The sequence below is a fragment of the Rattus norvegicus genome, chromosome 8 (assembly GCF_036323735.1).
Source record: "Rattus norvegicus strain BN/NHsdMcwi chromosome 8, GRCr8, whole genome shotgun sequence".
Lineage (NCBI taxonomy): Eukaryota > Metazoa > Chordata > Mammalia > Rodentia > Muridae > Rattus > Rattus norvegicus.
Window position 1 is genome coordinate 50,587,674 of NC_086026.1, and position 22,021 is coordinate 50,609,694.

Below are 22,021 nucleotides of genomic sequence, written 5' to 3' on the forward strand. Positions count from 1 at the left end.
AGCTGGAGGCCTAGCTTCTGTTCAAGGCAGCTTTCCAATCTGCTTTCTCTGGAGATGCCCTGACAGTTCTCCCTTTAGACAGATTTCTCTGCTGGAGACAGTTCTCCAAGCAGTTCTCTCTTACTATTCTAAAACTTACTCTGTATAGTTCATATCTTGCAGATCCTAAGTCCAGTCTTTTATTTTACATATCAATCCAGTCATTTATTCCAGGTTCCCTTTGATTAACCTAGGAATCATCTCCTTCAGTCCTATCCCTAATTCCTCCATTGGAGTCCCTGTGATCAGTCCAATGGTTGGCTTCAAGCATCTGCATCTGTATTGGTCCAAATCTGGCAGAACCTCTCAGGAGACAACTGTATCAGGCTCCTGTCAGCATGCACTTCTTGGCATCAGCAGTAGTGTCTGGGTTTGGTGCTTGCATGTGGGATGGATCCCCAGGTAAGGCAGTCTCTGGATGGCCTTTCTTTCAGTCTTTGCTTCATGTTTTGTTCCTGTATTTCCTTTAGACAGGAACAATTCTGGGTTAAAATTTTGGAGATGGGTGAGTGGCCCCATCCCTCAACTGGGGTGGGTCATGCCTAGCCTCTAGATATGGTCTTGACAGGCTCTCCCTTCCCTTTGTGGGGTATTTCAGCTAATGTCATCCCCAGGGGCTCCTGGGAGGCTCTTGCTTTCCTGGTATCTGGGACTTTCTGGTTGCTACCCCTAGTTTCCCATCCCCCATTGCTGTACATCTCTCTTCAATTTCTTGACCCTCTATACATCTCCATCTTCTCTCATACCCGATTCTGCCCCTCTTTTTCCCCTCCCCCTTCTCTCTTCCTCCCAAGTCCCTCCCACATTTTTTTAACATTGCAAAAGCATTCAGAGATCCACCCACCTCTGTTAAGCATAGATGCTAAACTGACTTGGTGGGACCCCACCCTGAAGTTATCATTTCTAACATGTCAGGGCCTAACCTGGCTTGTTCCAGGCTGACCCCAACTCAGGAATCTGTCTCCCTAAATCTCTTTAGTTCATTCCTTAATATCTTTTTTTTCTTTAGACTCATGCAGCCCCTCATAAAATTCATATTGCGTCCTTATTTTTTTGGAAAATTATATATTTTTGAACCCATGTTTTTAGAGTTCTTTCCCACAGCCTTAAGGTCTGTCCTGAATGTCTCGTATTTACATTTGCTGAGACATCAGCCACACCTTTGCCTCCCAGACTCTTCTGTCTCTGATTATCATGAAGTCATTAACAGGGAGGATATTCCCTGGGAGGACCATTCCCTGAAGGATGGATGTAAAGTATCTATATTATTATATAAACAAACCTTGCATTACAGCAGCCACCAATACTTGCTGAGGCCCATATCTGCTGGCCCTGTCCCAGGGGCAGGAACCATGCCATTTTGTCCCTACCAAGGCCATGCTGGACCCAGCAATTTACACTATATACTCACACACACAGACTTGTACATATATACAGACACACAGACACACAGACACACAGACACACACACACACACACACACACAGACACAGACTCATACACAGACATTCACACACAGACTCATACACACACACACAGACTCATACACATTCACACAGTCATATACACACATTCATACAAATGAACACTCACATACACTGACACACACACTCATATACACATTTGCACACATACTCATATGTACTCTCACACATACTCATACAACACGTTTACACACACACATTCACACACTCATATACACATGTGCACTTACACACACACTATGCACACATATAGTCACACACATTCACTACACGCACTCACACACATACATACTACACCTATAAAATTCATACACAAAGATACAGTCTCACGTATTCATACATAAACATACATACATGCCCTGCCACATACATAAAATTAAAAAATGAGTAAAAGGATACCTCCTCCAGAATTCTCATTACTTCTTTTTTTTCTAGACAAAATTTGTACAAGGTTGGTGGATCTGAATCTCAAGTCTGTAACTGGTCTAGGGGCGTCCAGCAGGCCTCATCACCCCAAATCTACTCTCTACCTTATATTCTTCTCTCCAAGACAGCTTGGCTTCCCGGCTATGACCCAGATTCTCATCTATTTTAAAAAGGCTACCACGCTATTCTTAAGCATTGACTCCTGAATTTGTTTGTTCAGAGTTAGGGAAGTGTCAGTGACAGTCACTTGGTCAGACACAGACTTTTCTCCTCCTTCTTTGAAGAGCTGGCTTCCCTTGTCTCTCCTGCCACGATAATAACTTCGTTTCTTAACTGCTGGTATTTTGAGACAAGAACTCAGTGACCAGGTAGTACCTTTAGTCTAAAGCTTAATGGGACATGGTGCACTTCATTCTGAGACTGAAGATGTCTAAGTACACGGGGCAGTCTTAGGGTTAAAAACCACAAATCCTCTAATGAGGCCCTGTGTGCATAGATAAGAAGGACTTCATGGTTCCCTGACCTATGTGCATTACCCTCGGGGGCATGGCAGTATAAACCTGCCACTGAATCAAACTTCTGTCCTGGGGTATAGCACCCCATGCTCTCAGGGGAGCCTCTCCAAATTGGTGCACATCCGTTCTACAGAGCAGTGTGCCTGCCACCAGCTCAAGCAGGCAGGCAAATGAGGCCTGGTGGGTATAGTGAGGTAATGCGGATGCCGTGTGGAATGAAAGCACTTGGTTCCCTTTAGACAATGTTATCAAACAAGGGGAAGAGTCTGGTGCCAAATGTGTGCTTTCGTCCTTCTCCATATGGACAGAAACTGCTTCTGGTCCTACTTTCCAACAAGGATAGAAAGGGACACATTTTCCACATCACTGGCTATCTGTGGACCATGTGCTTAAGGCTGTGTACCTAGGAAAGACTTTAAACTCAGCAAACAAGCTGTGATTGAGACCGGCTAACTGCTCCGTATGTCACTGCCATCCATCACAGTCCATCTGGTTTTTGTTGCAGGCAGAAGGGTGAATTAAATGAGATATGACGGAGCCATCACCCCTGCATTCCTTTGGTCTTTTGCGTGAGACATCTCTGCCGTTCCCCCAGGGATAAAGTATTGCTTTGATTTACTATCTTGGCCAGAGGATATGAGTTAAGGAATTCCTCTGGATCCCTCTCGGGGTTGCTCTTACTTCACAGCTCCAGGAGCTGATGTGTGGGTCTTGTTCACTCCCAAAGACAATCTGTTTCCACTGTGCTTGTGAGTGGAGGAAACGACCAGTTTCTGAGGCTTCTGCCTTCTGTACCCGGGACAAGTCTTCATGTATTACCTGGTCCTGAATCCCTTCTCTTTCAAAGGAGCCTCTAAAACTTTAGTTTTGGTATGTCTAGCAATCCTTTTACTGTTATGTTTAATGACTTTATTTTCTCATTTTCCTCCTTTTGGAAAGATCTATTATTTTCATAAATACTTACTCCTTTTCATAAATTGTTCTCTTGGTAACACATCCTCTCCTTTACTCAATGGGGTCTGGATCGGTCCAGGGACGGGTCAACTGATTTTGACCTTCTGTTGGGGTTACCACCTTTGGACTTCTGACTAGTCACCCAACACTCCTTTCAGACAATATATTAAGCCACCCCCTTGTTTGCTGCTCATCATCTTTTCTCTAAAACTGATAAAAAAATATGTGTTTAAAACATTTCCATAATATCCATGGGTCATGCAGGAAGCAAAAGATCATTTCTTGCAAAGCCGGGATCTTCTTGATTGCCTTAGAAATTCTGAGATGCCCGGATCAGAACAGGGAGGAGCCGGCCATTCCTGCAGGCCCAGCAGGTCCAGGAGAAACTGGGAATTCTAGATACTCAAGCAGCATCAGTTCTACTGTTCCCGTCTCAGGGGATTCATTCTTTCCCAAGTCAGTTCCTGACCTCAGCATAGCAACCTTCGGAAGGTTTTCAGACTCCACAATTCTGCTGCTCCTGTATTTTAATTTTGGTCTAAAGTTCAGCTTCGAGAACCTTCAGTAGCAAAAGAACCAGTCCATTCTAAAGTAGCTGATGAGTTCTACTGGTTTTTCTATTCTTTTTTTTTTTTTTTTTTTTTTTTTTTGGTTCTTTTTTTCGGAGCTGGGGACCGAACCCAGGGCCTTGCGCTTCCTAGGCAAGCGCTCTACCACTGAGCTAAATCCCCAACGCCTCTATTCGATTTTTAGTTGTCCATTGATAACTTATCGTCTTTTACTTCCATCCCTCAATACACTGACGGTCCCCAACCATCTCCCATCTAGCATCACAGTCCTATACTTCAAGGTTCCTGCCAGCGCATTTGATTTTTATCAAGACCCCGTGGGTATATAGAGCTGTCCATTACGGTAACTCACTCACTGCAGCTCGAGAGATCCTGACTTCCCATTGGCTGGGTGTGGGATGGTCCTAAAGGTCGCGTCAGAGTTTGCTTTTCTGAGGGTCAGAACCGCCGACTGTTTGGGGTATAATTCTCAGTAAATGGACCCTGATAGATATACTCACACGGGAAGTTTTAGGAGGGAGGATGTTGGGAGAAATATTTGAAAAGGGAAAGGGGAGGTGAGCGGAGTGGAGTTGATGCTAGGACGCTGCCACAGCACAGTAGGGAGAAACCTTAAGAATAGCCTCAGGGGAGGGCAAGGTGGGGTGGGTGGGCAAGATGGCTCCTGGGGACTCGTGAGAGAGGAGGCTGGAGGAGGGAAGCGGGGAAGGGTGGAAGGATGAATACGAACAGGGTACGAGCTGTCAAGGTCAATCCCTCTGACGATTCAATGATGGTCTTAGTCTTGAAGGTGCTCCTGTAGAGGGCAGCATAATATTCTCTGTCCCTGGCAAGCGCCATACGGCGAGATGCTCAGAGAGGCTGCGAAAACACATAATCCACATGCTCCTTCAAGCTTTTAAGTTGTGTGGGGGTAAGCAGGTGATGTTGGAGGGACGGTAAAGAAAAGGTGGGCAGATGAAGAGCTTGTCGGTCCCGTGGATTTAAAGGGTTGTGAATACGAGAGCCCGAGTGGGCAGAAAACGTAAGCTCCATAGAGAATTCATTAGTGGGATGTCTTGAGATATGGGCCACTTAAATTCTTAAGTTTACTCTTCAACAGATTCTTTCTCTAGAAGACTGACTTTCTGGTCAAGGCACCATGATTCTCAAAGCTAATCCATCTACGGATTCTCTGCTCATTTAGATTTGTGCTCATTTGCATACCTAGTTAGTTGTCAGAGCTCATCCTTCTGTCTCAACAATGCCTCAGGCTAGTTTCTCCCCATCCCTGTCTGCCACACCACATCAAGATTGGGCACCTTGCTTTTCTCCCCTGCTACTACAAAGCTTTGTGTCCTTGGTGCTCATGCCTGATGTGGTCTATGAGTTGCTACATTTTGGTTCTCTCTTATCTAAACTTTGATTTCAGGAAGCAGTCAGCTAGTTAAATAAAAACTAAATTAATCAAAATAAAAATTCTCTATATGAATAATTTACAGATTCTTGATTTCATGTTATTTTTAGTGTCGTGGAACTGCTTTCAATTCTGTTCTGTTCTTCCTGGAGCACAAGTCTTCCTTCCCTTTTCAGTGTTTCCATTTCGTATGCACTACTCTGTTGGAAGCTACTCCATAGCCATCCAGATAACCAGCTCTCTCGGTGTTAGCATTCAAACAATCTTTATTTTACTTAACATCACCACCCCATTCTGTCCTAAGGATTAAATACAGGGATATGTATGCTAGACCTCTGTTCTATCATGGAGCTATATTCCTAGACCTCTTTCATTTTAGATTTTGAAATTTTAGAACAGAGTTTCACGAAGTTGCACTGCTAGCCTTGACTCACTCTTGGAGCTGTTCTTGAATTCCTGATCCTCTTTCTTTAGGCTCTGAGTAGCAGGGATGACAGGCCTTTGCCACCACGTCTAACTTAGTCATTATGCTGTTAGTGATTGCCCTACTCTTTAAAGTAGTTATGATCAATCTCTTACCGTGCTTAATGGACAAATGGTACTTTATGACAGATGTGTGTAAAGGAGGGAGTGCTATAGCCATATGGATTCGTGTTACCTGTGATGACTGGGATTCTTGTGATATATCCTCCACAGATTTGGGAAGCAACTTGTACTTGGCTGACATTTGAATCTTGGCAAAGGATAGCTCTAGATGAATTGATTCTTTACAAAAGCCGCCCATGACATCCCGTGATTTGCCATTTAAATACAGAGGCTTCATGTCATCTTCTAGGGTTTCTCCCAGCCATGCTTAATACTTTTCTCCTGACTTATTTCCCAGCATGCCTCTGCCTTTTTTGAGTGGAAGAAGCATGGCCAGCCTCACTCAGGTCTCTGTGTTGCCTAGAACAGCAATCTAGATCCAGAGGCCACATTATGCTACGAAAAAAGAGAGACACACATGGACTCTGGTGGAGGGAGGTGGAGTCATTGCAGGTCAAGACACCACTACTGGCTGAGGGTCCCTGCCCTTTATGCTGTGCTGCGGGGCCTCTCTGTTCTCAAAGATGTCTTGCCATGAGAATGGTTCAGCGTTCTAAACTCTCTTTTTCTTGGGCTTTATCTAACAGCTGAGAAATTCGTTTGTGCTCCTGCTAGTACATACAAATACCTTACAGTGTGTATGTATGTTGGGGAGGGGGCTCAGCTTTACTCTTCTTCATCGAAAGCATGAAAACAAACAAAACAGCCCCCATGTTTGAACACTCCCAAAGTTCCCAGAATTATAGGAAGGGACGCATGTGTGAGTGACTGAATTTGTTCAGTAGTAGGCGAGGGGATGTTTACGTGACAAGAGCCTCAGACAACAGGAGCCTTCTGGATGTACAGCATGGCTGTGTCAGGTGCTACAGGCACTGGGAGAAGCTGGTTTTCTTGTCAGGTTTAGACATATACCTTTTGTAAATCACGGATCAATGCTGGCCAGGCAAGCTTTGTATCAGAGGCCTGAGATACAGCATTTCTTTGTAAGCCTAGTTTCTTTTGCTGTTTAAACTCTGACATCATTGTTTCTTCAAATAAAACTGTGTGTGTGTGTGTGTGTGTGTGTGTGTGTGTGTGCGCGCGCGTGCTTGTAGGTAGGCAAGCACTTTAATTTAAATGAGCATTTTATGATATTTAACTGTCATTTGACACTTATAGACGGGAATCTGGAAATATCAGCTGGATAATAAAGTAGATTTCAAAATTATTCCTTAAAATGGAAAACATCCTTTGTCTTTGTTGTGGATGCTGTCTGACGCTTCCCTCCCCACGTCTCCTCCAGGGTAAGAATCTTGTCTTCCAACACTGTCAGACAAATAGCCCATTTTTAAATTTTTAGAATTTCAGTCTTAGGGAAAAGGAAAATATTATATGGAAAGCAACAGTGGCAGCAGCAGCAGCAGCAGCAGCAGCAGCAGCAGCAGCAGCAGCAGCAGCAGCAGCAATGACGAAAGCCTACCTTATCGGTGTCGGCTGAATGTCCACAGATGCAATGCGTACGTGACACATATCAGGCTAAAATGGATTCTGACCATAGTCTTAGATTTAGTCACACAGCATTTTAGAGAGAGGTGATGGGTAAGCTTCCAAAACTGGTAGGGATTTTAGTTCATTGTAGCCAGAAGTTAAAAATGATCACAGTGAATTTTAAGTCACAAGAAAACCTTCCTTCTGACCTGGCTCCCAAAGCTAGCTGGAGAAAGGCCTTTATGCAGGCTTTCGGGACAGCTTTTTCTTTAAAGAAAAAGCCAGCCTTCTGTTTTTCTTCTCTCTGGGGTAGCTGCCATTTCGGACAGGCAGGCACAAAGCCGGGAACATAATCAAGGGCAGAGAAAACTCACCCCGTGTTCTATTTGTCATGCTGACCCCACAGGTCATAACCTGAAAGTTTATGGATCAGGGAGACAAGGCCTCCCTGGAAGCCTGTTTTCTGGGCTTTGGCTGATGCTAAATTCCTGACTTCTGAAAGAGGGGAGGGTGTGGACTTCCAGGGCTAGCCAGTGGGAAGGAAGTAATATTCATTAAGAGTGTCTCATGCAAGCTGCGCGGGCAAGCATGCTCAGTGTAAATTCTCCCAGAGTCTGTCAGCTATGTTTGAACTCCATCCAGCAGGGCTGCCTTTACTCTTTTCCCTACCCGGAAGAATGCTTCATTACCCTGTGCTCTGCCGCTCTCTCTCTCTCTCAGAAGATCAGTAACAATGTTTTTTTCTGATCAGTTCAGTTATACAATGCCCTCTGATGTCCACATCAGCATCTCACACCAACACCAGCATCTCACTGGAGAAGAAAAGAATGTTGTTGGCTACCTGGGAACAGAAGACTTCTTAGGTCAGTAGAAACTAATCAAGTACTCCCAAGGTTTCTGGAGTCAGGAGTCATCTTTCCTTAGTGGCTCAGAGAACTGACAGCAATTTAATTGTCTTTTCAACTGGTGGGTGTACAGACACCAATATTTTTCTCATGTGAACTACACCGGTTTTCTCATATTAGAGTGGTTTTCCAAACACAGGGGAAAGATATGTCTTTGGATTAATTTGCATTTGAAAGAAACTTTTTTTGTGCAGGAGTTTTTTTTCTCTCTTCTTCTTTCTCTTTTTTCTCTACCGCAAATTATAAGTTTTTCAAACAAATATTGTGCTGAACTGATGTAGCCATCACAGTCAAATGTGGATGTGGTCGGTGTGGCATTAACTCTTGGCAAGGGTGGCTTTGATGAAGTTGGCTTTTGTGCTGCCAAAGAGAAAAGGGAGTTCGTTTATTTCTGTCGTTGTTTCTGAAACTTTTGGTAGGTTTGGAGGCTGCATTGGGAACCCTCAGGAGAGAGTGAGAGAGACCTCTTTTCCTGTTTAATGTGCAATCTCTCTCTCTCTCTCTCTCTCTCTCTCTCTCTCTCTCTCTCTCTCTCTCCCCCCCCTCTCCCTCTCCCTCTCTCTTAAATAGTCAACTCTCTGCATCTAAGTAAGAATTATATCTTTTTAAGAATCTGTGTAGGAATAAAGTGTAGTTTTGGAGGGAGATATCCAGCAGAAGGCAGACACAGTTTGTAATGAACCATTTAAATCAAGACCCTCATGGTAACTAGATTCGAGACAAGAAAAAGATTAAGTGCTGTAAACTCACTGATATACTGAGGTTTGTGCCTTTAAATCTTTCTTTTTTGGAGAAAGTGGATCCAACTTTAAAGCATTGTTCTGTAACATCAGGTGACGATGATGTCATACTCGGCAGAACAAGCAAGTGTGCAAAGACAGTCCCTTTAAAAACATCGGAGGGCGGGGCTTAGGAAACCACACAGCCTGTGTCCCGGGCTGTTTTGCTATATTATGCACAAATCTTTAGAGCAAAGGGGATTTTTGTTTCTTTTCAAAACAAAAGGGCTGGTTAAGTATTATTGATTTATCTGGGATTAAATGTTTGCTGACGCACAGTGCATCACAGGACACCAATATGTAAGTCAGATCTTCCAACTATTCAGGGCAGGTAAATGAGAGCCCCCCACATTTTCACAGGGTCAAATACAGAAGCCCTAGCTCCTCATTACCCTCCACACCCAGGAAGGGCCGAGAGAGGCGGGACATGGTAGAAAGACTATGTGGCTCTGTGAGCTGACCTTGCTCTCTTAACTTTGGTCTATTTGCTCTTAAGGGGCAGCAGGCACGAGGAGCTGGGAGTCAAACGACCTCAGCGGAGATCAGGAAGGAGAGGCCAGACCCACCCTGGCTGGGACTTGTGCTCTATCCAGTGCTCCAGAGAGGTCTAAATTCATGTCTCTTCTTGGATTTAGTGCTGGGGCTGTTTGCCGCACCTGCCTTTCTGTTTCCCTAAGTTAAGGTCACTCTTTGTGGATGGATGGGCTTTATTTGGTGCAGAACATTCTCTAAGGAGACAGCAAAAGTCTTTCAGGTTCTTTTGCTTCCCTCTAACTTAAAGTACCATTTTTGAGTGGTTTGGTTGAAGGCACAGATGCTTTCTGGGGCGAGAAAGCACAGGTCTCCCTGAAGGTGAGTGTGAGGAAGTGTGCACGTGTGTGTGTGTGTGTGTGTGTGTGTCTGTGTCTGTGTCTGTGTGCTCATGTGCATGAATGTGTGTACATGGATGAGTGTGTCCTTGTGTGTGCTTGCAGGTGGAGGGGTGAATGTGTACATGTATGTATGAATGTGAGAGAATACATGCTGTGTGCACATGAGTGACTTTATGTTTGTATGTGTAAGTGTGAAGAATGTATGTGTTTTCTGTGTCTGTGTGTGCCCCTGTAGCCTGGATTCTGAGACCTTGCTTCTTGGAAAGATTTGCAAGACTGGGTGTGTTGGTTTGGGTCAGGGACCTTTCTTATTGTACTGACGTGTGGTCACTATTTTGGAACTTGCTTCTGACTCTTTTACCATTGCTTCAAACCACTCTCTGCAGTTTCCATCCCCCCCCCCCCCCGTCATAACCAATGTTTAGCACTAAAACCCTTAGAGGTACAAAGATAACCAAAGGCTGTTCAATGGAACAGAGATGGGCCTCCTGGTAGTCATGTTTGGGCAACATTTAGGTTATGATAAGAGTGAATAAGGGAAAGAAGTCTGAGTCTTACATTCATTTTAAAAACTATATATCATTGACTTCCTGGTTTTCTTGTTCCCAGTATGCTGAGTGTGGATTCTGAATTCAACCCACATCTCCACTCACTGGACTCTTGGGAAGGAAGGCATGGTGTATTTTATAGGAAATAGGTGGTCTGCATGAAACAGTGTATAAGTTAATTTAAGTTTACATCCTTAAGGTCTAAGTTTCAGCTCTTTGGTAGCAGCATAATCTGGTCTGCATCTGCACTGTGGACTCAGTTTCTTTATCTCATGGGACACTTTCTTAGAACCCCTGGTACCCCACTATCATAAGCCTGAGAAGGTTTATGGGGCTTTACAGGTGACTCACATTTCTCCTTGTTTTCCTTCAGCAACATCCATTGAAATAGATAGGGTCCAGTAATGGGCAGAGAAGATTAAAACCCAATACCAAACTAGGTTGGGCCAATGTTGACATTAGACAAAGGATGCAGGATTGAATGACTTGCTGCCTCAGGATGGACAGAGACTGCATGGGGACTCATAAGTTCTGTGTCCCCAAGTGTCAGAAGCACAGCAGAGCCAGGACGTTTTAGCATGCCAGTTCCTTTACAAAGGAGAAAACCAAGGCCAAAGAAATGACATGCACTTCACTCAGTTCTATTAAGAGGTTGGGGAGCTGGATTTGAATTCTCTGTTGAATCCCAAAGCGTGCTGCATGATGTTCTGTGTAAACCCCTGGGCGTTGCTGTTTGTGCTCAGATATAAACGAGGAAACGAAGAGGTGACTGTGATAAATCTAGAACTTGGAACAAATCCTAAACTCTTGGGTGGTTTGTGTTGTTACTTTTGGTTGTAAATAAAGTAAGTACCAGTTATTCTTATTGTCCACACCAGAGTGGCTGTTGGGGTTCACCATCAGTGGATGGATAGCATTTGAGGGAAATTTATTGACAGTACAAACTGTGCTAAAAGATAAAATGGGCTGGCTAGAACAAGCTCACTCCAGGGAAAGGATGTGGGAGGTTGCCTGCACAGATAGACACGGACTTAGCAGTACTGGTGAGTCAAATCTTTTCTATGGTTCAGATGTTACTGAGAAGGTTTCTTGGACGGGAAGGTACAGATGGCTGGTCCACACTCAGGATGAATTCATAGATTTGAGGGGTACTGAAAACACATCGTGCAGCTGTGTCAAGACTGAGTTTCTCTTGGGCATCTCTGGCCATTCTTGACTGGAGGTCAACAACACCCCTGCACTCTAGAGCTTCTGGGTCTTAGTGAGCATGGTATTGCAATAGAAAGATCCTCTTAGAGATGGAAAGGTCAAAGGTCTTTTGCAAAGCAAATGAGTTGTTCCTAATGGAGTATTTTCTGTACTGAGAACTGTAAGGATGCTCAGTGTCAAGAAAGAGCCACTCTGCTTGAATCCTGCACCCTCCAGTTGAACCAATAGAAGTACTTGGAGTAGCTACATGAATGTAGGCAACACAGGTCTGAGCAGGCTGACCACTGCTGGAGATGAAAGTTCCAGATGTCTACACCCAAGTCTTAATGTCTTTACCTTTTAATGGAGAGTTCTTTTCCAGGGGCTTATCACAGCCTTCATACACATGTTTGTGCAGGAAAGGAGGACCAGAGAGGGGGAAGTGGACAGGAAGGAGGGAGCGGGGGTGGGTTTTGAGAAGCTCTACCAAGACCTTTCAAAGTTAAAACCATCCAAAACTTGCTGGCTAGTTTTATGTCAACTTGATGTAGCTACAGTCATCTACATGAGGGAACCTCAATTGAGAAAATGCCTCCATTAGAGTGAGTTGTAGACAAGAAGGCCTCGAGAGGATTTTATTAATTAGTGATTGGGGAGGGACCAAATCATGTCTTTGGTTCGATAAAGAAAGCAGGCTGAGCAAGCAATATGGAGTAAGCCTGTAAGCAGCATTCCTTCATAGGCTTCCCATCAGCTCCTGCCTGTGTTCCTGTCCTGTTTGAGTTCTTGCCCTGATTGCCTTTGATGATGAACTGTGATAGAGAATATAAGCAAAATAAACCCTTTCCTCTTCAACTTGCTTTTGGCTTTGGTGTTTCATCAAAATAAAAGTAACTCTAACTAAGGAGGAGGTTTCAGGGGGGCGACCCTGTTGTAAGAGAAGTATGTATGGCCATAGAAGCACAGAGGGACCATGAGGTCATTGACCTAGCATAGGGTACACTGGCTTTTAAAGCATGTAAGTGAGAGCGTGTGTGTGTGTGTGTGTGTGTGTGTGTGTGTGTGTGTGTCTGTCTGTCTGTCTGTCTGTCTGTCTATGTGTGTCTGTGTGCATATCCACACACCTGCTCATGTGCACTTGGAGTCTAGAAGTTGACACTAGATACTTTCTTCAAGCAACTGCCATCTTATTTTTTGAGGCAGCATCTTTCCCTGAACTTGGAGCTCATCAAATGCCTGGGTTGGATGACTAGTGGGTCTCTGGGAACCTCCTGTCTCCATTTACATCCTCCAGTGCTGAGACTCCAGAAAAGCACTGACATGCATAGCTTTTAGAGTGGGAGCTAGGATCAAACTCAGGTTGTCATGGTTCACAGCAAGTGTTTTTCCCACAGAACCATCTCCTAATCCCTAGGATGCCTTGCATCAGAAAGGTACTCTGGAAACAATGTGGCAGCTCCTCAAGAGACTAAAAGGAAGCATTACCATGGGATCCAGCAATTTTGCTTCTTGGTATATTTCTAAAGAATAGAAGTTAAGGTCTTAAGAAGATACTTTGTATCTGTGTTCCAAACAGCATTAGTACAATTGCTCTAAAGTAGAAGCAACCTAAGGACTCATCAATGAGTGAATGGGTAAGGAAAATGTGGTATATCCATACACTAGAATACTATGCAGTCCTGAAGATGAAGGACATCTAGACATATACTACATCATGGGTCAACATTGAGGTTATTATGGAAAGTAGGATAACCAATCTTAAAAGGACGAATGCTCATGATTCCACTCATATGAAGTATGGAGGGAAATCAAATACATAGAAAAGGAAAGTAAAATGCTGGTTCTTGGGCCAAGGGTATCTGATAGGTATGATTAATACATAGAGGTTTGGTTATAGAATATGAACACATTCTGGAAGAGGATCTTGGTGACAGATGTCAACCTGACAGTATGGATGTTCTGAATGCTTCTGATAGTGCACTTAAAGGTGATTAATCAGGTAGATTTTTATGTTGTACATCATTAACCACAATAAAAAGCTTTAAAATTGAGATTGTAAAATATGATTATATTAAAGAAGAAGGGCAATAAATTTGAGAGGGATAAAGTGGGGCAGACCTGGGTGGGGTCAGAGAGAAGAAAAGGAAAGAGAAACGATTCAATTTTAGTTTAATTAAAAATTTTTTAATTAAAAAATGGTGGCACGCACCTTGAGTCCCAGCACTTAGGAGACCAAGGCAGGTGAATCTGAGGCCAGCTTAACCTACACAGTAAGACGCTGACTTCAAAAGAAGGCTATGTTAAATTTACAAGGGCTTCCCATTGTAAGTGTGTGAAAATCACACTGAAGTGGAAGAGAATAAAATAAGCCAATGAGGCATAACAGAGAGGGCTCGGCAGTTCAGAGCACTTGTTGTTCTTACAGAGGTCTTGGGTTTGAGTCCCAGCACCTACAACCATCTTCAGCTCCAGTTCTATGGTAACTGATACCCTCTTCTGGCTTCCTTAGACACCTGGCACAAAGGAGGTATGCAGGTGGTGTACAGGTGCTGTGCAGGTGGTATACAGATGGTATGCAGACATACATTTGCCCAAATACTGATGCACATGAACAAAATAAATCTAAAACTCAAAATCAAGAGGTAAGTATTTTAAACCAGTCATTGAGTTCAGGTTTTGGAAAGTCCCAGAGCCAGCTGCTGATCCACAGCAACATTTCCATATATGAGGAACTTAGAGGTGTGCTTCCATTTACAGCGATGTGATTGCACAACATGTAGGACCAGACTTGAACTTGGTGTCTCTGGCAGTTGACAGGGTTTGTGGGGTATCAGTGGCTCTGCTGTGACCTCGTTTTGAGACACCATCTTTGGTAGTCTGGTCAGTTTTCATTAGGGTCAGCCTTTGTAAAAGTTCTTGATGAGAAAAGTAGTAGAACTAAAGAGACACTTGGGGAACAGCCTAATTGTCTAATGGGGAGAAGGAAAGGTCACGAGCACCCACTAAGTGCTATGTTTGTGGTACCCATTCAGGAGCACCCACTAAGTGCTCTATTTGTGGTATCTATTCACGAATACTTATTTCACCTGTACAATTGACTCCAGGGTAGATTTTACATGGCCATTTTATTTATTTTAAAATGTTATTGCTGTTGGTGATGATGATGATGATGGTGAATGATGAGAGGGAGGAGGAGGAGGGATGGGAGGAGGAGGAATAGGAGGAGTATTTGCAAGTGATGTGTGCACCTATGTGTGGCTATGGGTATGGAAATGAGATGAGAAGTCTCGGGGGGGGGGATCAGTTCTCTTTTTCCATCATTTTGCAGGCCTTACATGACATTTTAATACTGGTATCATTTCCTTTCCTTTCTCTTTCTTTCCTTCTTTCTTTCTTTCTTTCTTTCTTTCTTTCTTTCTTTCTTTCTTTTCTTTCTTTCTTTCTTTCTGCTGTTGGAGTATAAGCCCATGGGTTTCAGTAAACCACCCTCATAGAAATTCCACTTCCCTAAGCCCTCTGGGTAGTGCCTTCCTGGTGGTCACTATTAGCATCAGCAAAGGAAGTTCCCTGGGACAGATCTATTGTAGTGTCCCCCACACTCAGCTTCTCCAGGTGGTTTTCAGTGGAGGTGGGGGGGGGGGAACTCCAGCATCAGAATTCACAATCTGAACTGAAATGTTCATTTTTGACCAGCGTTCACATGGCATGATGTCAGCTCCCTGGGGGACAAGGCCAGGTGTGAGGCTGGCTATCCAGCGTGCAGGTGCTGGAATAAATGGGTGTCTGTGCTCCCCACCCACAAAGACATTGCACAGGCTCCTTTGTTTGGTTTGCATGCAGCCCAACGTATGGTCCCTTCTGCCTTCAGCAGTTGGAGATTCCCATATTCTCTATAGATTTCCCACAGAATGCTTACTGCTTTCCAAGGTGTGACCTGCACCTCTAGCTAATTTATTTCTGTCATGGCTTCAGGACTCTGGAATGAAGTAGGGAGTGGGGAGGAGTGGGCCCCGGAGGGATGGGGGTTGGGGGGGCAGAGTGAGGTGTCCAGGATGTGAGAAGTAAATTCAGCGTGGGGGGAGCACATTCCCACCCCCAGCTTCGACAGGCAGGCCTGCAGCTCTGGAGGGCAGAGCTGCGAGCTCAGCAAGGCGACTTTGTTTGAAAATCTGCTCTGTGAAATTGAAGCCACAGCCCGGGGTTGCAGAAGGCCAGGATTAGAGCAGGGCCCCATGGGGACGGAAAAGCAGGGAAAGAATGTGTTAGAAAATAGCGTCGTGACTGTTCAGGACCCAGTCTCCGTGTTGAGCAGCGTGGGGCGGGGTTTTTCTTTCCTTACTTTTTTTTTTTTTTAATGAAATGATGCCTGTCCAGGGGCAGGGAGGTGACTAGCGAAGCACATTCTCATCTTCCTTATGAGAAATTTTCAACCACAGAGCATCAGAGTGTCAGTCCCTGAAACTGCATTTACCATGAGTGACAAGTGAGATATTAAATCGAGGCACATTGACACAAACTCCCCAATCTTCTACGCCTAGGACATACAGCCGAGCCTTTTCATGATCTGATTTCACTAGATAATTATTGGAATGTCCACTCCGTTTTTCCTGTGAAAAGGCCTTAAAAAAATCTGACAAGAGACAAACACAGGGAAGGATATGTGTGGCTATTCTTGCCAGGGTAGTGCTTGCCTTAGCAGATGGGGATACAGATCACATTTGAGGCATTTTAAACTTTAAAAAAGACCAAATAATTTTGTCTCATTTTTGTAACAATGCTATAAGGGAGGTGTTGCTTTCTCAATCAATAATCTCAGAAAAGCTGGCTTGTTGGTCAGCCTGCCGCCTGCCTGCTAAGGTTCCAGGGTTAAGACATGACAAAGGGGAGATTCAACTCTGGGAATTTGGGCCACAGGTGCCTGCTGCAGTTCCTGGCGCCTCAGACAGGGGACATATATTACCAGGGCCACCTGTCACTCTACAGGAGGAGGGGGGAGTCAGACATCTGTAGTCCTGATTTGCCCATTCTGGTTAAGGACAGCCAGGTAGTGAATCAGCGCTGAGTAGAACACACAGGTTCCTTATTTTCCTTGAATAATAATGTTTTTATTCTTTGAGAATTTTATGCAATTTATTTAAATCATATTCAAAACCCTCCCTAGCTTCTCCCAGATTTACCCCTATATCCCTACCCATCCACCATTTCTGGGTGTGGAATGTGTCTGTTGTGTACCAAGTGTCACACCATTAAAGAAAACTGACTCTCCCTCTCGAAGTGGCAATCCTATGCCGATTGTTTCTCATCAAGGGGTGGGGCTTCATGCTTTCCCCACCCCCATCCATGCTGGGATTCTGTGAGGCTTCATCTTGTGCAGGTCTTGTGCATGTAGTCACAGATGCTCTAACTTCATGTTTGCAAAAGCCCTCGCATGCCCAGAAGGTGGTTTTTATTGCTGATATTGATTACCTCTGGCCCTTACCATCTTTCTGTCCCCTTTTTCCACAGTAATCACAAGCCTTGGGTGGAGGGGTGTGATACAGATATCCCACATAGGCCCGAGAATTCCTCGGCTTCTCAGTCTCTGCACATTGAACCACATGTGCATTTTCTGTTCATCTGATGATGGGCAGCTAGGTTGGTTCCCTACCTTGGCCACTGGAGGCAGTGCAGGGATAACCATGAATGTACACAGCTCTCCTACACAGCTGTCCTCAGCTGCACCTTGATACACATACAGGTGCCTGTGACCTTCATCAGAGCTTATGTAACATAGCTCATGTCCTCTCAAGCATTACACCAACCATCCTTTTGCATGTGGGGCAGCTCACAGTGTTTATGCCGGTGGCTCCCAGGTACACAGAAGTACTCTTTCATTTCCACCTTGGAAGGCCACCTTGTTAGGCTGAGGGCTTCCCATAACTGGCCTTCAACTCACAACTTCCTGTTTCAGCCTAATTTTGGATGACGGAGTCCATTTTGCCCTGACTGATAGGCCACCTCAGAGCTCAGCAGCCCTGTGAAGAGTTTCTGGACATCAGTCATTCCAAGTTTAGTCACAGAACAAAACTGTCTCAAGGTGTTCTGGTTTTGTTTGTTTGTTGATGTGTAACAAGCTTGAGTCATTTGAAAAGAGGGAGCCTCAACTAAGAAAATGCCTCCCTTAAATGACATTTGTAGGCTGTGGGACTCGTGTGTGTGTGTGTGTGTGTGTGTGTGTGTGTGTGTGTGTGTGTGTGTGATTGGTGTAGGAGGGCCCCAACCACTATGGGCAGTGACACTACTGGACAGCTGTTCCTAGGTTGTATGAGAAAGAAAGCAGACTGATCAAGTCAGAAGAGTAAGCCAGTAAGAAATGTTTCTCCATGGTTCCTGCTTAATTTTCCATTTTCTGACTTAACTTCCTGCCCTGGTTTCCCTTCATGATGGGCTGTGACCAGGATCTGTGAACTAAATAAGTCCTTCCCCTGCCAAGGTATTTTTTGCCAGTTTTATCAGAGCAACAGAAAGGACTCCTTTCTACAGGTGTCTGGTGAAAAAGGAGTAAGTGTTGAGAGGAAGCTAATTTTCCAGCATGTAGGAGTAAACAATGGTGCATATCCCTGTGATCAATAAAGTTACTTAGGGTTGAGAAGATCTGAACTTGGAAATGTACTTTTGTATCACCTGTGGCAGGTTCTGTTCCCACCATCTTTGAGGTAACTTCCTACCATCTCTGAAGTAAATTCCCACCATCTCTGAGGTAACTTTCATTTCAAGATTAGTGATTTTGAGAGGGAATGAGCCAGGGCTACAAAACCATGAAGGCTCGGAGGACATTTTTGCTGTTGTTTTTTAGTTCAATGCCACCTCACTCACACCTTCAGGTTGGCTTGTTGTTGTACTGAAGACTTTCAGAGCTAAGAAGATCTGAATTTGAGCTGGATGCAGGAGTTGTCTGCTTTGGGCTCACAGCATTTAACTGTCATCACCAATGTAGTATTACCACTATGGCTGCATGCCTGTGGTTGGTGGAGAACCTCAGGAAGTAGGTGTGCTTGACCAAGTTCTCAAAACGTATGCACAGTTGTTCAACCTCAGAATATGAACGTGACAATTAGGTCTCTAACAACAGAGCTTCCACTTACCAAGTGTCATCACCACTTACCAAGCATATGCAGCCTCTGCAATACTTTTCCTCACTCCTGGCAGCTTTGCTCTGACAGTGTGTTCAACCCTCTTACCTTCTCCTGCTCTTCTTTGGAAGTTTGTCTAGAAACTTCTTGGGTTGAAGTCTGTTGTCAGTAGAATCCCATCTCACTACTCCTGGGAAGCTTTCGATTAGAACAAGATGAACATGGTGGCGAACGCATGTCACCCAAACATTCAGGAAGCAGATGATGGAATGTATACCCATGGATGAAGAACACACTGGAGAAAGAGGCATTCTTCCAGAATTATCTATTCTTGATTCAGATGGGATTTCTGTGTCATACCTTTCCCAATTTGGGCATCTTCAAAAAGTTATTCTAAGTTATGAAAAAAATGGATATTTATTGTTTTACTATTTCTTCTTCTTCTTCTTCTTCTTCTTCTTCTTCTTCTTCTTCTTCTTCTTCTTCTTCTTCTTCTTCTTTTTCTTCTTCTTCTTCTTCTTCTTCTTCTTCTTCTTCTTCTTCTTCTTCTTCTTCTTCATCCTCCTCCTCTTCCTCCTCCTCCTCTTCTTCTTCCTCCTCCTCCTCCTCTTCCTCCTCTTCCTCCTCTTCCAACTCCTCCTCTTCCTCCTCTTCTTCCTCCTCCTCCTCTTCCAACTCCTCCTCCTCTTCTTCCTCCTCCTCCTCTTCCAACTCCTCCTCCTCTTCTTCCTCCTCCTCCTCTTCTTCCAACTCCTCCTCCTACTCCTCTTCCTCCTCCTCCTCTTCCAACTCCTCTTCCTCCTCCTCTTCCTCCTCCCCCCCTCTTTCTCTGAGACAGGGTCTTTCTACATAGTCCTGGTTGTCCTGGAACTCACTATGTAGATCTGGTTGGGCTTGAACTCATAGGGGTCCACCTGACTCTGCCTCCCTAGTATGAGATTTAAAGTATATACTATCACACCTGGCTGATGCTTCACTCTTATTTAAAAGCTGCCACTTCAGTGACTATTCTAATTACTGGACTTTCTAATCAGTGTCCTGAAATCAGGACCGAACAGTCCATATATTACTTTGGTTATCAGGACTCTGAGGTTTCTTTCACTAGACAGGGGTCCTAGTGCAACCTGAGAAGGTTTTACTGTGTAATGGGCTCAAGACTGGGAACAGGGTGAAGCTCTGAAGGGGGCAGGTGTTAGGTGGTTGCTCAGTCCACCTCGTGTAGTGCCATCGTCAACACAGGTGTGCCAGTCTATTCCATCAAGCCTTAGGGATGGGGAACGCCGCTGTCTACAGCCAGGGTACCTCACAACCTCATGAGCGATGAGGCATGATTACGGGCAGAGGTAAATGTAACCCTTCATGTTAACAAGGATGCTCTGGGAGCCCAGGGGGACAGGTGTGTATCACGCAGGGGAAGAAGGTGTGGCGGGACTGTCTGTGTCTCTGATCTCCCAGTTCTTTCTGAAGCACTTTGGAAGATAGATGAGCAAAGAGTCGGAGACACTTCTGGGCCATGCTGGGGAGATGATAGATGGGTTGTTCACGAAGAGAGAAAATGATTGGAGGTTCCCTGGACTAGTGAGAGGAAAGGCAAGTCCTTAGTGTTATGGAATCTTCAAAGTCTCTGCTGTGTGACCAGAGCAAGAGACCTTGAGAACAGATGTGGAGAACAATGCCTTCACAGAGGTGTTCAGAACACAGGTTCCTGCGAGGCATTTTGATGGAGGTGGTGAGGTTGGTGTGTCAGGTGACTGAGGGTGCTGTAGCTTTTATTGACCGTCAGGAAAAGTGTCTAGAAATTATAGAGGATTTTAGGTTCTGCCCTTGGTATCTAACACCCTCTCCCTTAGTGACATACAGTTGGTGTTTCATTCTTTGATGAGTATAAATTGTGTTGGGCCTCCATATATATACCGAGCTCTTGGGAATGGGTAGTATTTCCCAAGAAGTGGGATTCTCAGAAAAGCACATGTTAAAAAATAAATCAATAAAAACTCTCCCACAATTTTTCCTTTAAGCCTCTGCCTCAGATATCATTGTCTGCCTAGTTTGGAAGGAATTCTGAAGATGATGGATTTATCAGGAGGGAGAGAGGAAGCCAGGCACTTAGGAACATGTGTCTGCTGGAGACAGCATGTCCCCAACACCAGAGGAAGTAGATAGTGAGTTTGCAGCGGAGACATGTACTGAGACATGGAAGGACCAGGGTTGAATTCTTCCTCCTGAACTTACTAACAGATTAATATGTCACTACCTGCTTAAGGTCAGCCTTCTTTTTAATCAGTATAGTATAATATCGTTTGTAACGCACATGGCTCTGTTACTGCTGATTTGAGACACTGGTGATGGGTGATGGTGGTGGGGTCTGCAGCCCCTCTTACAGATAGATAGGAATATAATTAGTCCAGGAAGAAAAGTTATTCTGCCTGAATTCTTTGGAAGAACAAATAATTACAGGGAGTCTGAGTGGACTAGAGGATAACCTGCTAAGGCTCCTAAAATCCAGAATGATCAAGACTCAAGACTATTTTTGCAATAAAGAATGATGGAATTTGCAAAATTTTATAAATGATACAATTAGCTGCGATCTCTATTAGTAGAGTAGGAAGGTGTGTTTGAGTAGGTATGGCTCCTATTACTTACATGTTTCAGTGTTTGTGGCACTACTAGGCGGTGTGGCCTTATTGGAGGAAGTGTGTCACTGTGGGGGAAGGCTTTGAGGTTTGACATGCTCAGTCTATGCCCACTGTGGCTCACAGTTTCCTGCTGCCTGTGGATCAAGATAGAGAACTCTCAGCTACTCTCCAGCACCATGACTGCCTCTATGCCACGGTGCTCCCGCTATGACGACAATGGACAAAACCTCTGAACCGTAAGCTCGCTCCAGTTAAATGTTTTCCTTTGTAAGAGTTGCTGTGGTCAGCTGTCCGTGGTGGTCCCTTAATCACAGCACTTGGGAGCCAGAGGCAAGGGAAGTTCAAGGTCAGCCTGGTCTAAAAGGCAAGTTTCAGGACAGCCAGTGCTTTATACAGGCAAACATTTTCTAGAAAAAGAAACAAACAAACATGGTTGTCATTGTCATGGTGTTTCTTCAAAGCAATAGAAAGTCTAAGACAGAAGGGTACAATAACGTTACAGATATTTATTTAAACTAAATTCATTTGCAGCATTAATGAGCAGAA

At 44.4% G+C, this 22,021-nt stretch overlaps 1 protein-coding gene and 1 long non-coding RNA gene across 2 annotated transcripts in view; one reads left to right on the forward strand and one right to left on the reverse strand.

Annotated features, from left to right (window-relative positions):
* Positions 1–7,929, reverse strand: part of LOC120094124 (uncharacterized) — a 31,954-nt gene extending 24,025 nt beyond the window's left edge. The window contains exon 1 of the long non-coding RNA XR_005488108.2: positions 7,428–7,929. This is a non-coding gene — a long non-coding RNA (uncharacterized LOC120094124). The remainder of the gene's footprint in view (positions 1–7,427) is intronic.
* Positions 7,930–8,230: 301 nt separating this feature from the next.
* The window catches only part of Mir100hgl (Mir100 Mirlet7a-2 Mir125b-1 cluster host gene like), a 265,006-nt gene continuing 251,215 nt past the window's right edge, over positions 8,231–22,021 (forward strand). The window contains exon 1 of the mRNA XM_063266381.1: positions 8,231–8,298. The gene's annotated coding sequence lies outside the window, so the exon portion shown is untranslated. The remainder of the gene's footprint in view (positions 8,299–22,021) is intronic.